Raw genomic sequence first — 15,935 nt, 5'->3', positions numbered from 1 at the left:
TTTTTTTTTTTTTTTTTTTTTTGAGTCTGTTTCTTTACAAAAAACATCACTGGGTCCTCAGCTGAAAATTTATTCTACTGATAAGGAGAGTAATGGCAGTGCTCCCTCAGGCTATGGAGCTACGACTGATGATGTACAGTTGGATGGATAGAAGGCCAGCGTTGGAGTCAGAATCTCTTAGGTCAAATTGTATCTTTGCTACTCATAGCCATCTGACATTTGGGAAGCTGATCTCTCTGAGCCTCTGGTCTCTTCATTTTTAGAAACGGCAACAGCCACAGCTAATAATATTTATCAAATGGGAACTGTGTGTGTACTCTTAAGCCAGTGTTATTCTAAGTAAGCGCTTTGTATTTCTTTTTTTTTTTTTTTTTAAATTTTTTTTTCAACGTTTATTTATTTTTGGGACAGAGAGAGACAGAGCATGAACGGGGGAGGGGCAGAGAGAGAGGGAGACACAGAATCGGAAACAGGCTCCAGGCTCTGAGCCATCAGCCCAGAGCCCGACGCGGGGCTCGAACTCGCGGACCGCGAGATCGTGACCTGGCTGAAGTCGGACGCTTAACCGACTGCGCCACCCAGGCGCCCCAAGCGCTTTGTATTTCTTAACTCCCAAGCATACTGTTATTATGCCCTGTGTACACATGAGAAAGCTGAGGCACAGAAAGGTGAAGTAACTTGCTCAAGGCCACACAGCTAAGCGACGGCAGCACTGGGATTCTCCAGGTGGTCTCCAGGCTGGAGCCTGGGCTTTAACCATAACAGAAATGCTCCCACAGGGCCGGCAGGCAGGCTATGTGAGATCAAAGGAATAAAATGCTTACCGGGCCATCCGACACAGAGCAAGCACTCAATAAATTATAACTATTAGGTACCATTTAGAAATTAATTTCTTTGGTTAGGCAGACACGCCAGGGTTACTATAGTATGAACGTGTCTAATGAGAAGCTGCTGCCTATGGTGGCACTAGTCCCTGACAGGTGTTCTTTCGCACCTGCCTTCGGCTGGCACTCTGGGCAGGCGATTTTGGTGCTCTGCCCTGGAATCTCCATATTGGCCTCTCACACGGGGCGCCCACAAAAGGAACCCAACTCGGGGCAGCTAGGATGGGCACAGGTCTGACGTCCGCCTGGCAAGAAGGATGGCAGACTCTGGAATGAGTTGGACAGACCAAATCCCCAAGGCGATGGCCTCGTGCTGGTTGACTCACTGCTTTAGAAATTCTCTGTAGTTGGCTAATTGCACAGAGTCAGGGGGGAGAACTCCTTGCCTAGAAGAGGCAGCACGAGTCAAAAAATGGGCAAAATTAAAGACCTGGTGTGGACGAAGAGCCAACCGGTGGCTGAATAAGCAGCCAGCCACCACTCTCTTCCTCCTTGTTCAGCTCTTCCCGGTTCTGTTCAGGTACTTGGAAGAGGCACGCAGTGGCCACGGCAACCCTACTGTCTCTGTCAGGGACTGGTGTAGGGAGGACCCCTGGCCCCATCTGGCCAACCAGGGGAAGTCTCCTGGCGACTTCCGGGGAAATTCTGCTCCCTGATAGAAGATAAGAGAGTTGCGGAAAGGACTTCCTTTTCCGATTGGGCATTCTTCCTGCTGGAAATTCTGGTGTGCTAAGGTGAAGTCTGCGGCAGAAAAGAGCATCTCAAGAGATGCTAATCCAATGTCCTGACACGCTGGGGCGGTCGGACGCATGCTTATGGATGCATCTGACAACACCAGGTGCTGGGGAGGCCGTGGGGAGACAGAACCCCCTGAGCATTGCACTGGTGGATGTGTAAACTGGTATAGTCATTCTGGAAAACAACCTGGCAGTACTTGTGAAATTAAATATGAGTATGCCCGATGACTCATCCATCCCAGCCCTGGGTCTGTACCAAAGAAACTCTCCCACACTCCCCATGGGCACAGGTGCGAGGTGTCATTGCAGACTTGGCTGGGCTGCCCTAGTGTCCATTTGCAGGGACAAGAGAAGTGAACAGGGCAGGATCTGCAGCGACGGAAGGGCAGACGCAGCCCTCTTATGAGCTAAGTGTAAACCGTGCACCAAGACTGGACCTCAAAAAGAGAGCATTGAGTGAAAAAAAGACAAGAAGGAGATCCGTAAGAGAACCCCATGCGTCTAAGTTAAAAGACACCCAATCACAGCCCTACAGTAAGTCCACATGTGCGGCACACGGCAAATACCGGAGTGGGTGCCTATGAGGAGTGAAGGGAACACAGCAGGAAAGAACGCAACAAGAAGGAGAGGGGTCCTTCAGAGGCCAGAGGTAATGTGCCTTGAATGGAGGAAGCTTCCATAACAATTCAAAAGAAAAATATGCCACTGGATTTGGAGTCATTCCCATGACTGATTCCTACTGGCTGTGGGCCCCTCGGCAGGTAACTTACAGCCTCAGTTTCCCCACTGCGAAAGCAGATGTGAAGAACTGCCCTACGGAGAAGTGGGTGCAGAGCCTGAATCTGGAATGTAGCAACAGGATGGCAACTAAGGACTCAGCTTTCTTGTCTGTAAAATGGGGATTACTACATTACCCATCTGGTACCGTTATGATGGGGTTTAAATGAGATGTGACACGGGCAGGACAAAAAGCACAACAACGACACTGTTTGGCACATTTGGGAGGCAGGGAGCACATCCTTCCGGGAGCTCGGGCTCGTACCAGGCGCTGTGCCGGGGGCTCGGCAGCACACCCCACCCTCACTGGGTGCAGCACCCGGGGGCATGAGACCTAAAAGCAGCCCCCGCCCCTTGCCGCAAGGTGCCCATGATGTTCTGGGCACCATCCTGAGAGAGAGGGCACTTCAGGCTGCCTTTACGTGCCCCCATCTTGGGCACCTGGGGCCCTACAAATCCACTTGTAGATTTCTTTTTTCTTTTCTTTTGTGCCACAGATCAGTTTTTAACTGGCTAAGGCAGGTTACCAGAAAGAGAAGAGACGAGAAGAAGAAACTGTCATAACTCCCCTGCTCTGCCACCAAATAGGCAAATCTTCATTTTTTCCGACAAAGTGCTACTTTCTTTCTATAACTTTCCGTGATCCAGGAAGGACGCAGCGCTGTATGTGACTGTCACACCACGGATTGCCACTGCTCTCTAACACCTCTTCTCCATCCCTCAGATGCCTAGGAAAGATTCAGGCGCTGAAGTGCCACGTACTGGGTGGCAATGGGTGCCATCTTGCTCCCAACTTTGCTCCTACAAGTGCCCTGGCTTTGAAACACGCCTTCCTGCAAACCAGCATCCTCCCTCCTGGAGCATGTGGAGAATGTGTTTCAACACATTCCCCAAATAGGGACGCGGGTCAAAGCGATGCTTTGGTAGCTCCTGACAAATCGTTTTTCCAAAAGACCAATCTATGCGGCCACATGCAATGGACGCATGTGCCGGGCCGCCCACAAATTCTCAGAACAAACGCCCAAACCCGTTACTCTCATCTCTGGTAACCTGCAGGGAGCGGGAAGCCACAGTCACACTCTGAGTCTCGGGGAAGGTGGACTTTTCCCCGGGGCTACTGATGCTCTAACCTTCCATCTCTGTCCACGAGCGCTCACAACTTTAGAAAGAGGTTTTCTGCATATAACGCGGTCTCCTTCACACAGGCCAGCCTGAGGAGTGGGCAAAGGGACAGTGGGAGAGTTGCGGGCGGGAGGTCAGCCTAAGGCCTCCAGGAAAGAGAAGGGAAAACAGAGGAATAACAAATGGGAATGTTTGCACGAAAACGTGCCATTAAAAACTCCTAGTCTGCGGTGCTATTGGTCACCCCTGGAAAAGTCTCCCGCGCCCCGGGCTTTATGCAGGCTGGGGCCTCCACAGAGCACCCCTCTGCTCTGGCTAATGCCTGGTGCGGTTCTTCCAGATGAGCCGAAACCTGATTTCACCCGGGAAGCACACCTCCTAAAGTGGGTGGGCTCATCCTGCCCAGACCTCCTGGATTCTCTCATTCCAGAGTTGAGCCCAGCAATGGCCTGAGCAACAGACTGCTTCAGTAGCTACGTTTGGACTCAAAGTATAATGTGGACATACACCCAGACTGTGCTAGCCGTGAACGGAAAGTCCAGCCTGGGAGGGGGAGAGGCAGGCTGCAGGCCCGTAAAAGCGAAGACAGAGGGCCTAAGTGACTTCGCTTGGGTTTTCCCCTTCCACTCCCTAGCCCCGCACCACCGATCCAACCGATTCTTTGATAACTTATTTCTCAAATGCCTGTTATCACCTAGTCACTGAGGTGAGGAATTGCAACACCAAGGCCATTCCTTGACGGGAGGACTGACTTAGGGAGTTGAGACTCTAACATGAGGAATGTTAGATACCGTGAGGAATGAAGTCAAAGATAACAAAACAAGACAGTCAAAGATTGATCGCGTGCGAGCACTGAGTGGTCTGCCATCGGGGGGGGGGGGGCGGGTCGCTGTGGGCCTCAAAGGAAGTCCTCTGAGAGCCTGATGACCAGAGACTGGTGGGGGGAGGGTGTGGGCAGGAGAGGAGGCCTGTGATCCAGGCCGGGAGCCGGGAAGGTGGGCAGCACTCTCAGGCGCCAACGAGGAGCTCCTTGAGGTTAGAACAGAAAGAAAACACCTGGAAATCCGGGGAGGCTGCATCGAGGCCTGAATAGTGGGATGCTGGAAGTCAGGGAGAAGAGCCCGCGCTGAGAAAGAGAAAGTGAAGATGGCGTGAAGCGGGACAGCTGCTGGGAGAAGCTGATGAGGAGATGAGTCGGGGGACAGCCCTCAGGATGGCCTGGGGAAAGCGCCCGGTTAGCAGAGAGGCACGCGGTGCCCGAGCATCCAGGTCCCGCCTGCCAGCACAGCAGACATCACTCATCCATCAGAGCACACTTTCCTCAGGAGCCCAGATGGGACCTCAGAGTGTGTGGCCACTTGGGGCTCCAGGAAGACCCCACCCATCGATGCAGGGTGGGATTCAATCTCTGCCTTGCAGGCTGTATCAATCAGGAGCAGCAATATTACGCTGCACTAACACGTACCTCACAGTTCAGTGGCTGAAAACAGCAGAAGTTGGGGCGCCTGGGGAGCTCGGTCGGCTAAGCGTCCGACTTCGGCTGAGGTCACGATCTCGCAGTTCATGGGTTCGAGCCCTGCGTCAGGCTCTGTGCTGACGGCTCAGAGCCTGGAGCCTGCCTCGGATTCTGTCTCCTTTTCTCTCTGCCCCTCACACTCTGCCTGTCTCTGTCTCTTAAAAATGAGTAAGCATTTTAAAAAAATGGAAAATACTTAAGAACATTTATTGAGTGCCATATATCCTAAAAGATTACCATTTCTTTTGGCCCTTTGATCAGCCCTGTGGGGTAGTAGGTACCCTTATTCCCATTTTACCAATGAGCAATTTAGGGCTCAAAGGGGGCTGAGGGCCCCAGACAGGAAGGAGTGGGCCTGACTCCACTGCACATGCTGTCTTCCAACATCACGACATCTTTGCGACAGGAGAGGAAGGTAGCTGTTCCAGAGGCCCGAAGGCACAAAGGCTAAGCGCTAGTGTTCTAGAGGCGAGCTGCCTGGGTGTGTATTCTGGTTCCACGTTCCTGTGCCTCAGTTTCCTCATCCTTGAACCATCATGATACTAACAGTGCCCCCAACCTCACGGCAGTGCCGTGACAACTAAGGGACAAAATGCACGCATAGTCCTTGCGGTGGTTCTAGCACCAAATCCGTGGCCGATAAATGCAGTTATGATAGTAACATGGCCATCTTACCCCAAGGATGCTGGAGCACGGCCAGGCCACAGGCCCCTCAGCCCAAACACCATCTACCTCTCAATAGGACACTCGGTCTCCTGGGTTAGGTGGCCTGCTGAGTCTGTGTGTGTGCCGGGAGAACAGGCCACACAGCACCAGAGTTAAGGGCCACCCTGCCACAGTCAGACGCCCCAACCGACTGAGCCACCCAGGCGCCCCTTGAAACTAATATACAGTGCCTTTCTGGTCAAACAGGCCTATCTGAGAAGCTTGGTGAAAATGCCACTTCCCAGGCCCCACCCCAGAGCCACTGGGTTAGAAAACCTGGTGGGGGAAGACAAGAGATCTGCATTTTACCAAGTTTCCCAGGTGGTCATTTGCAAACTGAAGTTCGAAAACCACTGCCATAAAAAGAAGCCGAGAACAGGGGCTGGGGCAGGCATCCTGGAGCCAGAAGGAGGTTGCAAAGGTGACCAAAGAAGTGGTGGGGTGGGGGGAACAGAGGACCGCACGTGGCTCCTGTTTTGCATGAGAGCAAATCACTTCTGCCCACGTGTGCCCTGCGTGCTCCACCAGCGTAGACATAATTTGCAAAACCCTAACTCACCCTCTGCCAAACCCTTCCCCCAGTCCTGGAAAAACGACACTCGCACTCAACCTGGGACTGCCTTCTCCATCCTGATCTGCAGGAAGAGAACGTTTCCAACATACTGGACACACTGCCTGAAGACTCCTATCACCACTGCCAGGAATCGTATTGCAGGAAGGAACATAAGTAGTGCGGTCACCCGGAGGTTTGCTGCAATTAGCTCTCCCTTTGGTTTGTGACAGATCCTAGCTCCTGCAGCGAGCTGTCCTCACTCATCCGCAGGGAAGGAGGTTTCGTTTAATGTCACGCCACACACACAAAAGTGTTGCTGATGTGCATGCGCACACACACAAACGCACCACGCGTTGTGTGCAGGTGTATTTAAGCTTCTGCAATGATTCAGGAAATACAGCCCAACCATCAGGAGTCACCTGGACCATAATGCTGAGTGCTAGTTTCCAAGGTACCAGGAAGGTACCAAGCTAAAAGGGGGCTGGAAAAGGAGCGAACTGATACTTAAGGCCAAGTCCTGTGCTGGGGGTTTCTCATGTATGTTTCCCATCAATCGATCAGGGAGCATATTATCAGCTCCATTCTTCTGATGAGAAAACGAAGACACAGAAAGAACCTGCCCAAGATCCTCTACGATCGAACCCTCACCTGGCTAACCCGAAGATCACGTTCAATACTTACTCAGTGCTGCCTTTAAGTTGGTAAGCTGGAAGCTTGGTGGGGAGGGAGGGGAGAGTTTCTTCCAGAGAGGGGAGCCTATGGAAACTGACCTCTCCAACCAGTGAGAGAGAAGAAATAACTTCTTAACAAACAACTGAACTCACAAGCAATCAACAGTCATTGAGAAGAATAAATCACAGATAAGCAACAGAAAAAAGCAAATCACATTATAATCACATCCTTCCAAAAATAATGGCTGTTACATTCCTAGGCTTTTTCTAGCCAAATACGTACTTTTTCTAACCTACAAATAAAATGATACAATTTTTGCAATTTTATAAAAATTTTTACACTGATTTTATGTGAGTAATTAATGATGTTTGTCTGATCCTGATCTTCTGTAAATTTATGTCAATCCATAAATTTCTCTGCAGAGTCTAAGGGGGAAGATGAAACCATTTGCTTCTTTTTGTTTGTTTGTTTGTTTCCTGTTATGGTCTGTTCAACAGCCACTAGTGCATTTAAGGAAGGGTTATAGAGGGTTCTATCTATACCGCCACTGTGTTTTCGTGAATGATGAGGACTGGAAAAACATCCACCCCCACCAAAATTTCAGGTGGGTTTCCTCCTCTCCATAGGCGCAAATGGAGGCTAGGTTTTGCAGCAACTGATAAAATGATCCTCCCCCCGCCCCTCCCCCACTGCAGGGACCAGCCCTCCAAGTGCCCCCCAGGACTCCCTTCCAGCCTTCCCCTAGTTAGGAGAGTGAAAAATAACCTCCTTTCCTCCCTTTTGGTGTTAACGAGGCTCCCTATTGAGACATAGTTAATCACATCAATTAAAAGCCTTTCACATTTGGCCTTGCCTGCCAGGCACAGGCCCTCTGTCCAGGGGAAGGTGGGTAAGATAAGTCATGTCCAGAGATAACTTATACTCTTTCCTTTCTCTCCCTCCACCGAGGCTTTTTTCAATTTGTATGTTTGTTTGTTTTTTAATTCAAGCTTAATTAGCACACAGTGAAATGTCTTTAATGAACACTCTGATGAATTCTGACAAATGCATATACCAAAAACACTAAACCTCCAAGACATAAAACATTTCCCTCACCCAAAAGTTTTCCTGTGCCTTTTCTTTTTTTTTCTTTTAATGTTTATTTATTTATTTGAAAGAGAGAGAGAGAGAGAATGGTGGAGGAGCAGAGAGAGAGGGTGAGAGAGAGAATCCCAAGCAGACACCACACTGCCAGTGCACAGCCCAATGCAGGGCTCGATCTCATGAGCCTTAAGATCATGACCTGAGCCGAGATCAAGAGTTGGGATGCTTTACCGACTGAGCTACCCTGGCGCCCCTCTCTGTGCCTTTTCTAATTGTCTCTGCCCTCCTCCCAGAGGAAACCACTGTACTAATTTCTAGCACTATTCATTAATTTTGTGTGCTCTGAAAGTTACAGAAAGTGGAATCCTGTGATTTTTAAAGACAGGCATCAATGACGAGCAAGAATGCACAGTTCCTAACAGGAATGAAAACCAGCGTAGGCCCTTTGGAGAACAGTCTGGAAGTTCCTCAAAAGGTTACATACAGAGTTACCACATGACCCAGCAATTCCACTCCTGGGAATATAGACACAAGGAAATGCAAACACACATCCACTCAAAACCCTGCACATGAACCTTCAGAGAAGCAGTCAGCATTCATAATGGCCCCAAACCGGAAACAACCCAATATCTATCCACTGATGACAGAACAAATGAAATGCTGTTCATGCACACAATGGAATGTCACTAAGGCACAGAAGAGAATGAAGTACAGACCCGCGCTGCAAAGTGGATGAACCTTGAAAACATCACACTAAGTGAAAGAAGCCAGTCACAGAAGACTACATATTGTATGATTCCATTTGTGCGACACGTCCGGAATAGGCAAATCCATAGCAACAGAAATACTAGGTTGCTCAGGACTTGGGGGTGCAGGGGAAGGCGGGTAGAGAGATGAGAGCGAAATGGGGACACGTCTTCTCTCTGAGGTGGTGAAAATATTCCAAGATTGTATGATATCTAAATTGTATGCTACATGAGTGATATCTCAGCAAAACCGTTGCAAGAAACCAAACATTCAGAATCAACCAAAGTGGAGCCATGGAAAAGACAGCAGTTTTCCCGCGGGGGGATTTTAACAGAAGAAGCGTTTGACACTGTAGCCTAAGAACCTGGTGCCACCCGGGGAGCGTAACAACGGCCCAGGAAGGTCTCCTTCCCGTGAGAATGTCCATGGCTTTCCTGATTTTCCTAGGGGTCTCTGCCCTACCTCCAGAGTCTAAACTCTGAAGAATCCAAGACCTATTGACCAGATCCATTCATGCATTCCAACATTTATGAAGTCTGTGTTTAGTAGAAAGCACGTAGCCCATATCTAGTCTTGCCTTGTATTATCTCTCTGCTCTAAAGTGACTGCATTTTTAGGGGCATATTGAATACCTCTGTATGTTTGGTCCTGTGTTTAGCAGGTGACAGTAGGAGACTGGGAAGGCGGGGTGGGGGGTGGTGGGTGGTGAAGAGCCGGTTATGAGAGAAAGGTCAAAACAAAACTCTGAGGTCCAATGGAAGTGGTTCCCACTCCTGACCTCCTGCCTTCACCTCTCCCTCCCCCATGTCCCTCACCTTCAAAGACCAATAACCTACCCTATGGTGGAAACATTAAAAGCCCCAGCTCTGGGAACCAAACCCCCACTCTACCACCTACAAGCTGGGTGTGACTGCAAGCAATTTTTTTCTTAAATGTTTATTTATTTATTTTGAGAGAGAGCGAGGGGGGAGAGGGAGGGAGACACGGGGAGAGGCAGAGAGAAAGAGGGAGAGAATCCTAAGCAGGCTCCGTGCAAACAGCGCACAGCCTGACGCGGGGCTTGATCCCACGAGCCGTGAGATCATGGCGTGAGCCAAGATCAAAAGTCGAACGCTTAACCGACGGAGCCACCCGGGGACCGGCTTCCGGCAGTTTCTTAACCTCACTTCCCCACATGTGCGGTGAAGATGTTGGCAGTTAGCAGCCTGCCCTACGCGGGATTAGATGGGTTCATATGAGACCCAGCAAACTAAAGGGCCACCAGATAGTGAGTACTTTGGGGGCACTGTGGGCCATGCCGTATCTCTGTGCTGGCTACTCATCTTCACCATCAGACGTCAAAGCCACCGGAGACAATATGTAAAAGGGAGAATATGCTGTGTTCCGATACAACTTTACTTAAGGACAATGAAATCTGATCTCATGTAATTTTCACGTGTCAGAAAATAGGATACTTCCTTTGATTATTTTTCTCAACCCTTTAGAACCGGAAGAGCCAATCTCAGCTCGTGGGCTACACAAAAATGGATGGTGGGCCAGATGGGGCCCGTGGGCTGCAGTCTGCCACCTCCAGAGGTAAAGCACTTAGAACAGTGCCTGGCTCAGGGGCACCTGGTGGCTCAGTCGGTTAAGAACAGTGCCTGGTACACAGGAAGCACTCACCACCCACGAACCACGCCCCAAGCAACAAGAAGCTGGGCGTTGGCCGCGTGTCACCCCTGTGCTGTGCCCTCTGGGTACCGTATCTCACGGAAGTCTCACCTTGACCGTGCGAGGCAGGTAACACGAGAAGTCAGGTAAGAAAGCAAAGCCTTAAGTGAGCAAAGGGGTAAATCCAGGTCTTTCGGTCGTGAGCTCTTGCTTCTGACCGTTAGAAAACACCGCGCTGGCCGCCAGGGCATGCCAGGGAGCCAGACCCACTCAGGCTCAGCTCCAAACACCACAAATCATGATTGAATTAACTGGAGACGTTTGTTACAGAAAGCGAGGGCCGGAAGGGGGACAACAATATCAGCCCGTGGTGAGGAAGGTCCTCTGATGCAGGGACACGCAGGCTGGGAATAGTAACTGCGCGTCTGGTGTTAACGCCAAGTGTCAGAGAGAAGAGGCCGGAAAAGGCACGTCCGCCCTGCTTCCCTGCGGCGGTGGGCTCAGAGACGTGGCGGTGTCCCATACGGTGGCGGAGGGAGAAGCCGGGCCAAGCCTCCCGAAGGGCACGCAGGGGCCTAAATGGCCTCTTGCACCTTACGGGCATACATCCTCATAAAACAGGAAAATCTAGTCGCGAAGATTTAACTACGAGGGTATTCACGGAAGCACCGCTTGTCACGGGACAAGAGCGGAATTTCTAAGTGCCCCAGACACCCAAGAAGAATTGGAGGGCCCCTGCCACTGCTGTCTGAACAACGGCGAGGCTGCGTGTCCCAGCAGTCGGGTGGAGCGAAGGAGCAGGAGTGTGCGTGCCGACGGGGAAGGATATTCATCACATACTTAGTAACACCGCTACGGGCAAACAAACGCGTGCGCTAAGGTGCTGTTACAAGTGCGTGTATATGCATATGCATATACACCCGCCCTGCTAATTAGTCACCTCTGAATGATAACAGCAGCCTTTTTAGCTTCCTCCTTTTGCGTGTGTGGATTTGGAGATGTTTCTGGAATAGACACGCGGTGCTTTGTAAGAAGAAACAAAGTCCAGCCGGGGGCCCGGCAGGAGTTCGGTGCTCCCCAAGCGGCTCGTCGGTAACGGGACGTGCGACGCGTCCCTTCATCCAGCGCCTCCTTAGAGAGTGTCTGCCACAGGCCAGGGACGGGGATACGTGCTGAAGAATGGGGGCAGATGAGGCAGACGGTGTCGTGGGGAGGCCGGTCAGGTAAACACATCGGTGCACTCAGGGCTCAGATGTCCCGCAGTATTTGCAGAGGGACCGCCAGATCATCGGAGGGAGGAGAGGTCTTTTCCCATAGCCTGAATGCGGCCTCAATTTGCTTCGCGGCCTCTCAGCTAATGAGCTACTGGACAGAGAAAGGTCCTGGTAGCCGTGAGCAGGCTGGTGTTCAGACTCTGGCCTTTATCGTTCTCGTCGGGGAGGCCGACATCCTGTCCGGGAAGCTGTGTGGATCAGCGGAGGTTCGGGAAGCCTTCTGCGGTGGCAAAGCCCTGCACACACAGTGGGCACCGTTTAATGCCAAGATCTGAACTCCTTTCTACAAGGGCTGACAACCTGGGATTTGAGTCATGATGGATGCCAAAGTGCGGGGAAGAAAACATGTTTACAAACTGAAAGTCTCAACAGAGGAGGGCAGTGAGTAGCAGCGGGATTCCCCGTCACCGCACCCTGGCCGGGCTCACGTCATACGTGCCTTCCAACTCGGCCAGCTCCTGACTTTCTGGGACATGTTTGTAACCCCAAGGACAGTCGGCACATTTTAAATTGGGGGAAAAAAATTTTCTCTGCAAGATTTTGTGCACATACAAAGAGAAGTATTTAGGACCTACGGCCTTGAAAAGAAATCCTTCATATCTCACCTCTAGTATGGTGAAGAGAAAAAAAAGGCTTTCCAGTTAGGTGGACAAGGGTTTAAATGCTGGTGCCTTTGGTAAATTGCTGATTATCTCTTAGCTTCAGGATAATAATATCTTCCCTGCAGGGTAATAATTAGAGCGATACATGTGCATAGCATAGATGATCAATAAATGATAGCTGGGTTTCTTCCCCCCTAGTGGGAAGGCTCAGGGAACAAAGTGGTGGGGTCACCCTGCCCAGAAGCTGTACCCTGGGGGAAATCAGCTCATTATGAAAGGGAGGGAGAGAGGCCCGGGTGGTCGGGCCACCCAGAGCTAAGCCTGACCTGAGCTAAGCCTGACCTCAGCTCAGCCTGCAAAAGGTGAGCCAAGGATACTAGGTCTTTCTCAGTGATGTGGGAAAGTGAAATAAAACCGAAGGTCCAAATACGAAACCAGGCCTGTGTGTGGACCCCTCCGAGGTCCCGACTGGGGGAGCAGAAGATGTGGGTGTTTTGGGGGGGACGAGAGAGGAAAGGTGACCGAAGGTGGCACCAGCAAAGGCCGCTGGGAAAGCAGCCACGGACAGAAGCAGCACAGTGTGGTCCCTGTGAGGTCCCCCCAGAGCAACTAGTTGAGCAGGCCCGGGACGGGCCCGAGGACTGTCCGCATTCTACCAGGACCCACTGATACTGCCGCTTCTCAAGGCCCGGCCCAGGGAACTGCTCCTGCAGTGAAGGTGCCAGCTGTTGGCCTGGGGAGGGCTCACTCAGTCCCAATTCCAGCTGGGGACCAACTCCCAGGTCCAATTTTAGTATTTTTTAAAAAAAAAAAAAAAAAAAAAAAAAAAAAAGCACGACCTGTGTCCAGGGCCAAGGCAAGCTGCAAACATACAAACAGGGAAACAGCTTGAGAAGCAATGTCCTAAATTTCAACCACACACGTGCATGTGCATATATTCGTATGCATACGCACATGTGCGCACACAAATACAGACATACTTGGCTGTGCACACATATACATGCACATTCACATACACACACATGCACACCTGTATACGTACACCTGCCTATACACATGTGGGTGTATCCTCACGCAAGCTCTGTCTTAGTACTAATATTATCCCCATTTTCCTGATGGGGAAACAATAAGAAACTAGCCTAAGGCCACACAGCTAGTCTGTGGCAGAGGCTGGATCTGAAACAAGACAGTCTGGCTCCAGAGTCCCTGCTGGTACTCACTAGATTAGGACAGATAACCCAAGAGGTTAAACGGTAGACGCTGAGAGTCATAAACTCTAAAAGCAACTCAGGCCCCGGGGTCGGCTGCGTCCGGTGAGGCTTGCCAAGAATTCCTCCCGTTTCTGTACACGCGTGTTGTTTTTCCCCTCCAAAGTGAGAATCCATTTCTCCTGCCCCTGAATCTGGGCTGACCTGTGACCGCCTGACCAGCAGAATGTGATGGAAGTGATGTCGTCTCAGTTCTGAGCCTTGCCCTAGGGAGGCCGGGCAGGTTTTACACCAGGCACTTGGGGGGGTCCAGCTGCCACACTGGAAGAGAAGGTCCGTCTGGACTATGATGACAAGGTCTCAGAGTAAGCGAGAGGCCTCAGCTGCTGCCCCAGTCGTCCTGGCTGAGGCCCCACGTAAAGCCTTCTGGCCACGCGGCCTCGCAGGGCTCCCCCCGTGAACGCAGCCACACTGACTCCAAGTGGAACAGAAGAACCACCCTGCAGGGCTCAAGCACCCCACAAGACCGCGAAAAATAAACAGTCCTGGTGTTAAACCCCAAAGTTCTGGGGTGATTTGTCGGACAGCCAGTAGACTGACTCACGCACCTACGTGGCTTTTGCAGACAGTATACATCTCACGATAAACAGCGTTATTTGCTGAGCGCTGTTTGCCGGGCCGCACGTGAAGTGCTTTACAGTTACTGTCCTGTTTAGTCTTTATTGCCACCCACGTGGCAGATATTAATATTATTTCCGTTTTACCCACAAAGACAGTGAGGCCCAATGAGGTCAATTAATAATTTTCTCTACGCAGTGGCAGTTCCTGGATGTGGCCCTAAATCTGGCTTGTTTTAACTGCACAGACTACTCCGATCTCTCCAGAGAAAAGAACCAGGGGCCTGTGTGTGTATGCATATTTATACGTAGACACCATGGCCTACCCAAGTCGTCACATGAAAGTAACCATCACGCTGCATTTCCCGCACCGCATGCCCCTTAGCCCTGCAAACCTGGACCCACATTCCTGGCCCCCAGTCATGATTTACCATCATGGGCCACCCAATTAGCAATATGAACGGGGCCTGTAGCCAGAGCCTGTCACGTGAAACCGTGGGATGCCTAAAGTACGTGGTGAGAGGCTACTGGTCATGTTGAAGCCACCGAGGGATTAGCTTAGGGTAGAAGGTCAACTGGCAGGGCTGAAACAGATCGGGGTGCTTCAGGCAACAGGTGTCGGGAACAAAGGTGGCGACACGGGATGCCGAAGGAAAAGGAGGGTGGAAACTGAGGCTGGTTCCAGGACCTGGTTTTACTCCCCAGCAGCTGTGTGACCGTGGATCATACGTCACCTCTCTGGGCTCATGTCCCCAAGCAAGTTTGGTGATGTCCAAAGAACCGTCAAGTTCTTCCCGTGATTCTCTGTAGCTTCATCTCCAGCAAAGATCATTACACAGCATCTCCTTTCAACTGTGGGGAAAGCCCTGTGAACTCCACTTGGCCACCATGAAGAAACTGTAGGACGGAACGCGTCACTTGCTTTCTGGTGGCGACACAGTAAGTCACTGATGGAACCTCCAAATCCCAAGAACCCTCGAACCTGGGCTCCTCTCCTAGTACCACACTGTTCCCATTCTGTTCTCACACACTGAATTCTAGCTCCCCTTCTGTGGGAACTCACACCCAACCAACACCTCTGAACGCGTCCTGCAGCCAGCTGCAGCCCCTCCATTAACACAGAAGTCTGGCGAGAGGTTATCACTGTCAATGGGTTTTGTTTCCTCTGCCTCCTTAGAGATGGTATCAGGCAGGCCAGGAAGTTTCTTTTTCCCTGCAGTCCATTTATGTGGGAAGAGGAGAAGGACCTCTTGTCAAGTGCAAGGAAAGAATCAGCTGGGCACGTGGAGATATGGGCTGGCCCCGGCCTGGCCTCCCCCAGCCCTCCTGGTCACTCCGCCAGTCCTGTGCTGGGGGGGGGGGGGGGGGGGGGGGGGGGGCTATGCTGACTGACAGGGAGGACCACGGGGGACTTGCCATGATCATTAATCAGGAGCATTATCAGCATCCTGAAGAACCTCTGATCTGCTCCAAAGCCAGTTAGGAAACTGACCTTGTCCCCTTCCTGTCTCATAAGCTTCCAGTCCATCCAGGACCAAGAGATGGAATATTTCCCCATGTCCAGCACAACAAAGCCCGTCTGAGAAGCCCACATAGACGCCAGATGGGATCACCTCTCATCTCGTGAATGGGAATGCTAAGGCTGGAAGTCATGCCAGTGGGTACAAAGTACCCGGTGCACGTGAAGCCCCGCTCTAAGTGCCCAGTGTGCTGTGGTCTGCAGAGTAACGGCCACCTGCGGACGCCCACACCCCAATCCCTGAATCCTGTGACTAGTTAGGTTGCATG

At 51.3% G+C, this 15,935-nt stretch overlaps 1 long non-coding RNA gene across 19 annotated transcripts in view; it reads right to left on the bottom strand.

The window, feature by feature from the left end:
• Nucleotides 1-15,935, bottom strand: part of LOC121042978 (uncharacterized) — a 265,060-nt gene that overhangs the window by 27,116 nt on the left and 222,009 nt on the right. For 13 of the 19 annotated variants that reach the window (XR_005796589.1, XR_005796587.1, XR_005796594.1 and 10 more), the window contains one exon: nt 13,543-15,394. The exons of 2 other annotated variants lie outside the window; for them this stretch is intronic. This is a non-coding gene — a long non-coding RNA (uncharacterized LOC121042978). 4 more of the 19 variants (XR_005796581.1, XR_005796585.1, XR_005796596.1 and 1 more) reach the window with 4 other exon arrangements.

The sequence above is a fragment of the Herpailurus yagouaroundi genome, unplaced genomic scaffold (assembly GCF_014898765.1).
Source record: "Herpailurus yagouaroundi ecotype Mexico unplaced genomic scaffold, PumYag 186, whole genome shotgun sequence".
Taxonomy (NCBI): domain Eukaryota; kingdom Metazoa; phylum Chordata; class Mammalia; order Carnivora; family Felidae; genus Herpailurus; species Herpailurus yagouaroundi.
This window is presented reverse-complemented; position numbering and strand designations above follow the sequence as displayed.